Below are 7,353 nucleotides of genomic sequence, written 5' to 3' on the forward strand. Positions count from 1 at the left end.
TCCCCGCGGGCCTGCGCCGAGCCCGATAAATGGTATGCTATGACTAGAGGTATGATTACGTTATTATTATTAGTAATAATAAGAGTAAATGCTATTTAATTACGGGCGGCCGCATCCTGCTCCCGGCGCCGCCGCCCTGGCAGCTCCGTCCATGCGGCTCCGGAGCGCTGTACTTTCATTTCCAGCCCCTCGGCCGGCCGCTCGCGGCAGCACCCACTGGAGGCCCCGTCCGTCTCCCTGCAGCGCTTCCTCCTCGGGTCCTAGCGCGGCTCCCCTCGCCTGGCGCCGGGTGGGCGGCGCGGGCTGAGCACCTGGGGGCCCAGGGGGCGGGGAAGTCCCCCTGCCCCCTGGAAAGCTCATGCCTGGAATTCACCTTTATTTTCTTTTAAGTGCACTTTCCTTTTAGGGCTTTTTCTTTTGGCGATTTTGCATTTCTGGGCGGATGCTGATCTGACTCTGCGCCTCCGCCCTTGCCCATACGAGTAAAAGTAAAAGCCCCCTGGTTTCCAGGAGCATTCAGTGAAGGCTTCCAGAACCCCTAGCTGCGTTGTGTCCTTTCCACAGATGAGGTCCAGAGGTTCAGAGAGGAATGGGCTGGATTTCTAATGTGTGGGATCTTTCCCGAAAGGATTTGAGGCTGCTTAGAAGTCCCAAAAGGTAAGGGGAGATTACCAAAGGAGAGACGGGCAGTAAGCATCCTGGCACCGCCTCAGAGCTGGCCAGGACCAGACTGAATTTGAACCCAGAGCTTCGGATTCCAAATACAGTGTCATCCCACCCTACCACTACCTGCCCCGTTGATTGCTGAGAGTTTTCTCAAATTTCCGTCTCTTTATTTTGCACATACACGTAGTGCATATATGTACGCATATATGTACGCGTAAATATCATTTTTTAAAATTTATTGAGGATAAGCCGTGGGCCTGGAAGACTTTACAAATGTTACCTCTTTCACAAACATTTCTGCCAGACACAATCTTAGGAACTGGGGATACATCGTGGAGACAAATTTTAAACACCGTGGTAAATGCTGGGAGGGACAAGAAACTGGTGCTGTGTTTGCTTATTTAATTCTCACAGCAATCTTGGAAGATTGGTTTTAGCATGCCTATTTTACAGATGGAAAACTGAGGCTAGAGATGAAGTCCAAGGTGGCAATTCTGACTTGTCCTAGGTGGCAATTCTGACTCCAGAGGCTGTGTGTTTTACCCTTTCTACCATGTGCTTTAAGGGAGCCTTGAAAGGAAGAAAAAAAAAAAATGCACCTTCGGAAATTCTCAAACTTTTCCTTCCGTGGATGCCATCTCTCACCTCATTACTCTAGGACAAAACAAAAAGGTGGCCTCTGGTATTAAGAAGATGAATGTTTATGTCCAGAAATGAAAAGCAGAGTCCAGTGGCCCTCAGACTCACTGCTTGATGGGGTTTGTTTACAATGAAGACCTCTAATCCTGTCCCCTGCCCCCTCCCCAGCCCAGAGATTCTGTTTCAATATTTCTGACAAAGCATAGCCGTGTGGATTCTGACGTGCAGTAGGAGATCAGCCCCTAGATCACCTGCAATAGATCTAAGATCATGAGCTAAAGGCAGCCATAGTACAAGCCTGGCGATTAGGGAAGGTAGGAAGTATGATGGAGATGTCACCCAGGCAGCATTAGAGAGACCAAGGTCGATTGGAGTCCTGGCTCTGCCACTTGCCAACTGTGTGAGCCCGGCCAATCTCATAGCATCAGTTTCCTCATCTATAAAAGAAGGATAAGAACACCTAAGTTTATTTCAAGGATTACAGTGAAATAACCCCTGTAAAGCGTGTAGCATCGTGCCTAGCCCATGGTGGAGGATGAATACAGGTTAGTTCCAACACCCCCTCTGCAATTTACAGTGAAACGCTCAACAATTTATCAGATTATGCACTATTGTTATTACACTCCCATTTTGTGGATGAAGATGCTGATCCCATTTCGATTACTACATCTTGCCTCAAATGAACTAGCTGATAAATGGTGCGGAGATTCCACCATCCTAGACTGCCAGTGGAATAACACATATCCTTAAACGAGGACTAACCAGCATTCAAGGGGGAAGTCAGCTGGACAACAGCCCCCCATCACTTCAGTTTGGCACCCACTGGTTAAACTATCTGCATTGCCTGAAATGGTACATGGCCCTTTAAAATGTAGCCCCCAACCAGAGGTGGTAATGCTTTGGAGAGAAAGGCCCCAAGCTTAGCAGCAGCAGGTTATTTTTTGCGGGAACCCCAATTCCCCGATGTCCTTGGGAAGTAATACTCTACTTCCCCACAGTGAAGCTGAAATAGCAGTAACAGCCACTGCTTCTTACCATGGGCCAAGCACTTCACACATGTTGATTCTCTCACTGTCCTCCGAACCCAGTAAGGTAGAGATTGTTTTTACCTGTTTTTAGGTGAAGTAACAGACACAGAGTAGTTAGGCACCTTGGTTGAGGTCACACAGCTAAGAAAGCAGGAGACGGAACTCATTCTCAGGCCTGATAACTGTACCCTGATGGGGACTTCTTAAATCTGGTTGCATCACTGTCTACCCACAACGGCCTGTCATGTGAGTAGGTCGCTGGAGAAGGGGAGTCGTTCACTCATGCTCACCTTTGAGCAACTGACAGGTGCATCATTCAGTTATCACTTCTCCATCGAGCACCTTCTGCTCCAGGCTTAGGCCTGCCGCAGCCTGGCCCCCAGAGATGCCTTGCTGTGTCCTGGGGAGGGCCTGAGCATGTGGCAACCTTACCTGCCACCATATGCAGTGTGCCTTCGCTCACTTGATAAACATTCATTGCCAGGCCCCACTTTGGGTCCTGAGACTGCAGAGAAGCCCCATATCCCCACAGCTCCAGCCCAGTCCTGGGTCCCAGCCCTCCAACAAGAGATCTTAAGCTGGGATTTGGCGAAGGATCCTGAAGATGTATGTACAATTTTAGGCTTAGGTTGGGGATAGTAAGAGTATTTTCCTCATAGGGTCACTTTGAGGGTTAAGTGAGTTTCTGCATGCAAAGCAATGATAAATTTGTGGTTAACTAAAAAACAAATAAATAATACATTCTTTTGGGAAATTCCATAGAATTCAGATTCTCAAAAGTGAAAGCGACTTTGAAAAAGAGAGGGGAGGACCCAGGAGCCCAGAGGCCGAAATAGGCTAGCCACCGATCTCTAACACAGTGGATGAAATGCAGCGGATAAAACATGGTCACGTTTGTCTCCTGCATGTTATTGATTGTGAAAATGTCCAAGCGTACAGACAGCTGAGAGAACCGTACAGTGAATATTCGCATGCCCTAGATTATGCTACAATTGTTAACTTTTTTTTTTATTTATCACATATTCATCCTTCTATTCATCCCTCCACCATAACGTTTTTGTTAAAAATGAAACAGGAAATTTTTAGCTCTTCTTTATGCTCTTTTACATTTATAATATTTTTTAAAAATTACCATCAGTTTTTATTTTTTTAAATTATTGCCATTTTGGAACAAGAGAATTTTTAAGAGAGAAAATAATCTACCCAAAGCATTTGGTACCACAAAACCTTTTACAAATGTTAGTCCCCAGTTTAAGCTGCTCTGCCGACACCATCTTTTTCTATCTCATTCATCACTGGATTCTCAGAGCTGGAATAGTACCTGGTACAAGTAGATATTCGATAACTATTTATAGAGTTAATGAATTATTTTAATTATGGTTGTTTATGGAGGTTAAAAAAAAAAAAAGAGTATGTTCTGATGGGGAGCCCAGGGGGAGATGTGGTTTGAGTTGTCTTTTACGATGATGTACAGACCCCCCTTCTCACCAGGGGAGGTGACCCCTGGGAATGAGGAGGCAGGGTCCCCTGCATGAGGCTATGTCAGGCCCACACCAGGGCCCCAAAGGAATCGCTTGTTTGGATCTTAAGAATTTCTCTCCACATTCCTCACGTGCCTGGCATACTTTAGGAATTTGTTTTTGATCTGACTAAATGGCAAGTCTGCAGCCCTGGTAGCACTTCAGCATAAATATTATTTATTCCATTTACAATTGGCAATTAAGTTTGTTTTCAGGCCCCAGAATGGAATTTAAAACACTCAGTTAAAGTAAACCAAACTAATCAGAGGCAGCCTGATTTTCTTTTCAAAACGTTAAAAAAACAAAACAAAACACACTGCACAACAGAGAGAAAGCTTTGTAACATTCCTCTTCCCCTCATTCCCACCTCGCGCTCACAGAACAACCTGTTTTGTGTGTGCGTTAAAAAAAAGAAGCCTAGAGATCTGGCTTCTGCTATCGCCTGTCTAAATTTCTGTGTAATTTGGGCAGGTTATTTGACCTCTCTGGGCCACAGTTCTTCATCTGTTGAAAAGAGGAAAGGGGTGGCCTATGATGGCTTTATCCGTCTGTCAAAAGCTATGATTCCACTTCTTGAGCTAGGCAAACAGATGGGCTCTAACGTGATAACTTAAAAGAGAGAAAGTTGTAGATAGAGAAGGAGAGGAGATGACAAATGTGTTGCTTGGAAACACTGATGGTTCAGAACTCTTCTGACTCACTGTACAAACCCCCTTCTTTTAAACCCCAGTCTTCCCATTTTAAAGGGGCTTGTGCTAGAATCTAGATTCAGGAGCAACAGATAGAAGAATCCGGATTGCTAAGCAGTGCTGTCAGGCTGGAAGTGTGATTTTTAGCTTTGAATGTGAACACCTTCAGGCAGACCATCTACTCTCCAGTTCTCCACAAGCCCCACCGGGCCACCATTACCTCCTCTTCCCTCCCTGGTCTTTGAAGACCATTGAGTTTCTGCTAAGAATTCTCTTACAGTTCTGAAAACCCTATGATCCATCAGCTGGACGAGGTAGGGGAAGATCCCCTAAGATGTTCCACCACCCACCTTCCTCTTCTCTTTGAGACATCTCCGTCAGAGGGCCAAGGAAAGTCTCAGGAAGTAAAACTGAGAAAAGGAGCCTGCGGATCACCCTCAAGAACCCCCCAGATCGATTTGATTGGTCCTAGCTGGAATCGGCACAGGAATAGCATTGGGCCTAATTGGGAGCGTCTCAGCCTTCTCAGTGATGATTCATTTTAAGCAAATATCTGATGACTCTGGCTGGAATCCAGTTAAAATGAAGAAACTTGAAGCACCTATGACAGGCCTGGCCCGGAGAGGATGCTGCCAAGATGACTGCAGAGGAAGCTGTCAAGATTACTATTAACTCTGTGAAAAAGCCCTCAAAGCTGCAGACCCACTGCTGAGCCGGCTTGCAGCTTCCCGTGGGGGCCCAGAGGAAGGCAATTCATCTGGCCTGGAGTGGTGTAGAAAAGCCTCCTGGGAGAGGTGGTGTTTAATATGGGCCTTGTAGGAAGAGGAGAAGGAGGGTGTAAAGGGGACCCACATCTGAGTAGTCTTGGGAACCAGGGGCTGGCACTTCGGTTTTCTCAGCTATGTGCTGGGAAGGGTGGTAATGATACTCCCTTCCTTTGTGCTTGCAAAGATTAAATAAGCTGTATGCGACAGGATCTGGCTTGTAATATTTAACTCTGAACTGCAGGTAGTGCAAAAGCATGTGTGTGGGCTGAGTTGTGAGGTAACTTTGGAAAAGACGGCTGTGTATGTTGATGGTGATTGTCTCTGGGTGCTAGAGTTTCTCAGTAATGTTTACTTTTCTTTTTTCCTGCTCAATATTGATTGGTCGAAGTGTTTATGATGAACACATATTATTTATATAGTGGTTAAAAGGTTTTTGTGAAAAGAAAAAAACTACTTTTGTTCTGACACTTTAGAAAATTCAAACCTACAGAAAAGTGGCCAACATCTTCAAAGAACTCCCGGATACCCTTCACCCAGATTCACTTAGTGTTGACATTTTGCCACTCTACTTTTGGATAGCGGAGAAACCTGTATACACCTTTTCGAACCATTTGAGAATAGGTTACAGCATAGATTTCCCAAGAACAAGGGCAGTCACTTAAATAACCCAATATAGTAATAAAAAAATCAATAAATTATCTCATATACAGTCAAGTCTTGCCAATTGTCTCAGTATTGCCCTTTATAGTAATCCCCACCCCATCCCCAACTCCAAGACCTAATTCAGGACTATGTATTGCATTTAGTTGTCCTTTTCTTTAGTCTCTCTTAATCTACAACAGTTCCTCGGCTTTTCTGTCTTTCATGACAAATGTTTTCGGAAAAGTACAGACCAGTTATTCTGTAACATGTTCCTCAGTTTGGGTTTGTCTGATGTTTGCCCATGATCAGATTAATTTTATGCCTTGCTGACTTGATAGTGATGCTGTGTCCTCAGTGCATCACAGCGGGAGGTGTGCGATCGGTATCAGTTTGTTCGTTATTGATGTTAACATAGATCGCTTGGGTGAAGATGTTGTGGCAGAGTTTCTCTTCTATAGGGTTACTATTTCCTCTTTTCAATTATCAAGTAATTTGTGGCTATTTACGCGGAAGGCTTAGAATGTCCTTTCAATTTCGTGGGACAAAAAAGGCCGAAGCTTTCATTTCAGAAAATGGACACCTATTTCTCGCTGAACAGTGCCAGCCTTTGTCAATAAAGTTCTATGAACGAGCACCTTTCCGGAAGGGCTGGGACGCTCGGCCGCAAGGCATTAAGGGAATTGTAGTCCCCCGCGGCGCTCGCGGCTAAACGCCGCCCTGTGGTCTCGGGGAGAAAGAGCCAGAAGCTGAAAAGAGGTAGCCCTCGAAGGCGCTCTGGACGCGGTGTATCACGGGAGTCGTAGTTCGCAGTTGCGCTCCGTCGCGCTTCGCGCGGGAGAACTGGACTACCATACCCGAGAGGCCACGCGCGCAGGGGCAGGGGCAGCCGTCTGGGCCTCGAACAAATCAAATCCAAGGAAAGAAACTGCCGGCTTTCAAAATCCTCCTCCTCCGCCATCATCCGCTGCCGTGCGGGGAGCAGGTGGTATCCGAGACGCGAGTGGCGAGAACTGCCAAGAGAGCTGACGGACAGGCGGGCTGGGCTTCGGAACTGCTGGACTCGGAGGCGGTGCCCCCGACCTGACCCGCACCCTAAATCAGTCCGCCAGTCGGACGCACGCGCTTGGGTCGTCCCACGCGGCTGCGTCTGTTTACGGTAAGGTCGAGGTCCCTTTCCTTTCCCTGTCACCTGCCTGGGGTGGGGGGGCGGGGCGGCTGTGGAACTGGGCGAGGAAGGTGTGGCGCCCTTGAGCGCCTTCTCCCCAGCGACTGCGATGGCCAAGCGCGGAGGTGTGGGAGTGGGGCTGCTGGCCCCTTTCACAAATGGGGAAACTGAGGCTTAGAGAGGGCTCCTGGCTCGCCCGGCCCGCCCATCCCGCCGCTGCCAGCAGTGGCGTCTCCT

The 7,353-nt window shown here is 47.1% G+C and overlaps 2 protein-coding genes across 6 annotated transcripts in view; one reads left to right on the forward strand and one right to left on the reverse strand.

The window, feature by feature from the left end:
* Positions 1-691, reverse strand: part of ZC3H7B (zinc finger CCCH-type containing 7B) — a 39,909-nt gene extending 39,218 nt beyond the window's left edge. The window contains exon 1 of one of the 5 annotated variants that reach the window (XM_023535914.1): positions 673-691. The gene's annotated coding sequence lies outside the window, so the exon portion shown is untranslated. Of the gene's footprint in view, position 1; positions 339-373; positions 394-672 lie in introns of those variants that run through there. The other 4 variants (XM_023535916.1, XM_011369052.2, XM_011369051.2 and 1 more) reach the window with 4 other exon arrangements.
* A 6,176-nt stretch (positions 692-6,867) lies between these two features.
* Positions 6,868-7,353, forward strand: part of RANGAP1 (Ran GTPase activating protein 1) — a 24,140-nt gene continuing 23,654 nt past the window's right edge. Inside the window, exon 1 of the mRNA XM_023535918.1 lies at positions 6,868-7,107. The gene's annotated coding sequence lies outside the window, so the exon portion shown is untranslated. The remainder of the gene's footprint in view (positions 7,108-7,353) is intronic.

This window comes from Pteropus vampyrus, unplaced genomic scaffold, assembly GCF_000151845.1.
Source record: "Pteropus vampyrus isolate Shadow unplaced genomic scaffold, Pvam_2.0 Scaffold145, whole genome shotgun sequence".
Taxonomy (NCBI): domain Eukaryota; kingdom Metazoa; phylum Chordata; class Mammalia; order Chiroptera; family Pteropodidae; genus Pteropus; species Pteropus vampyrus.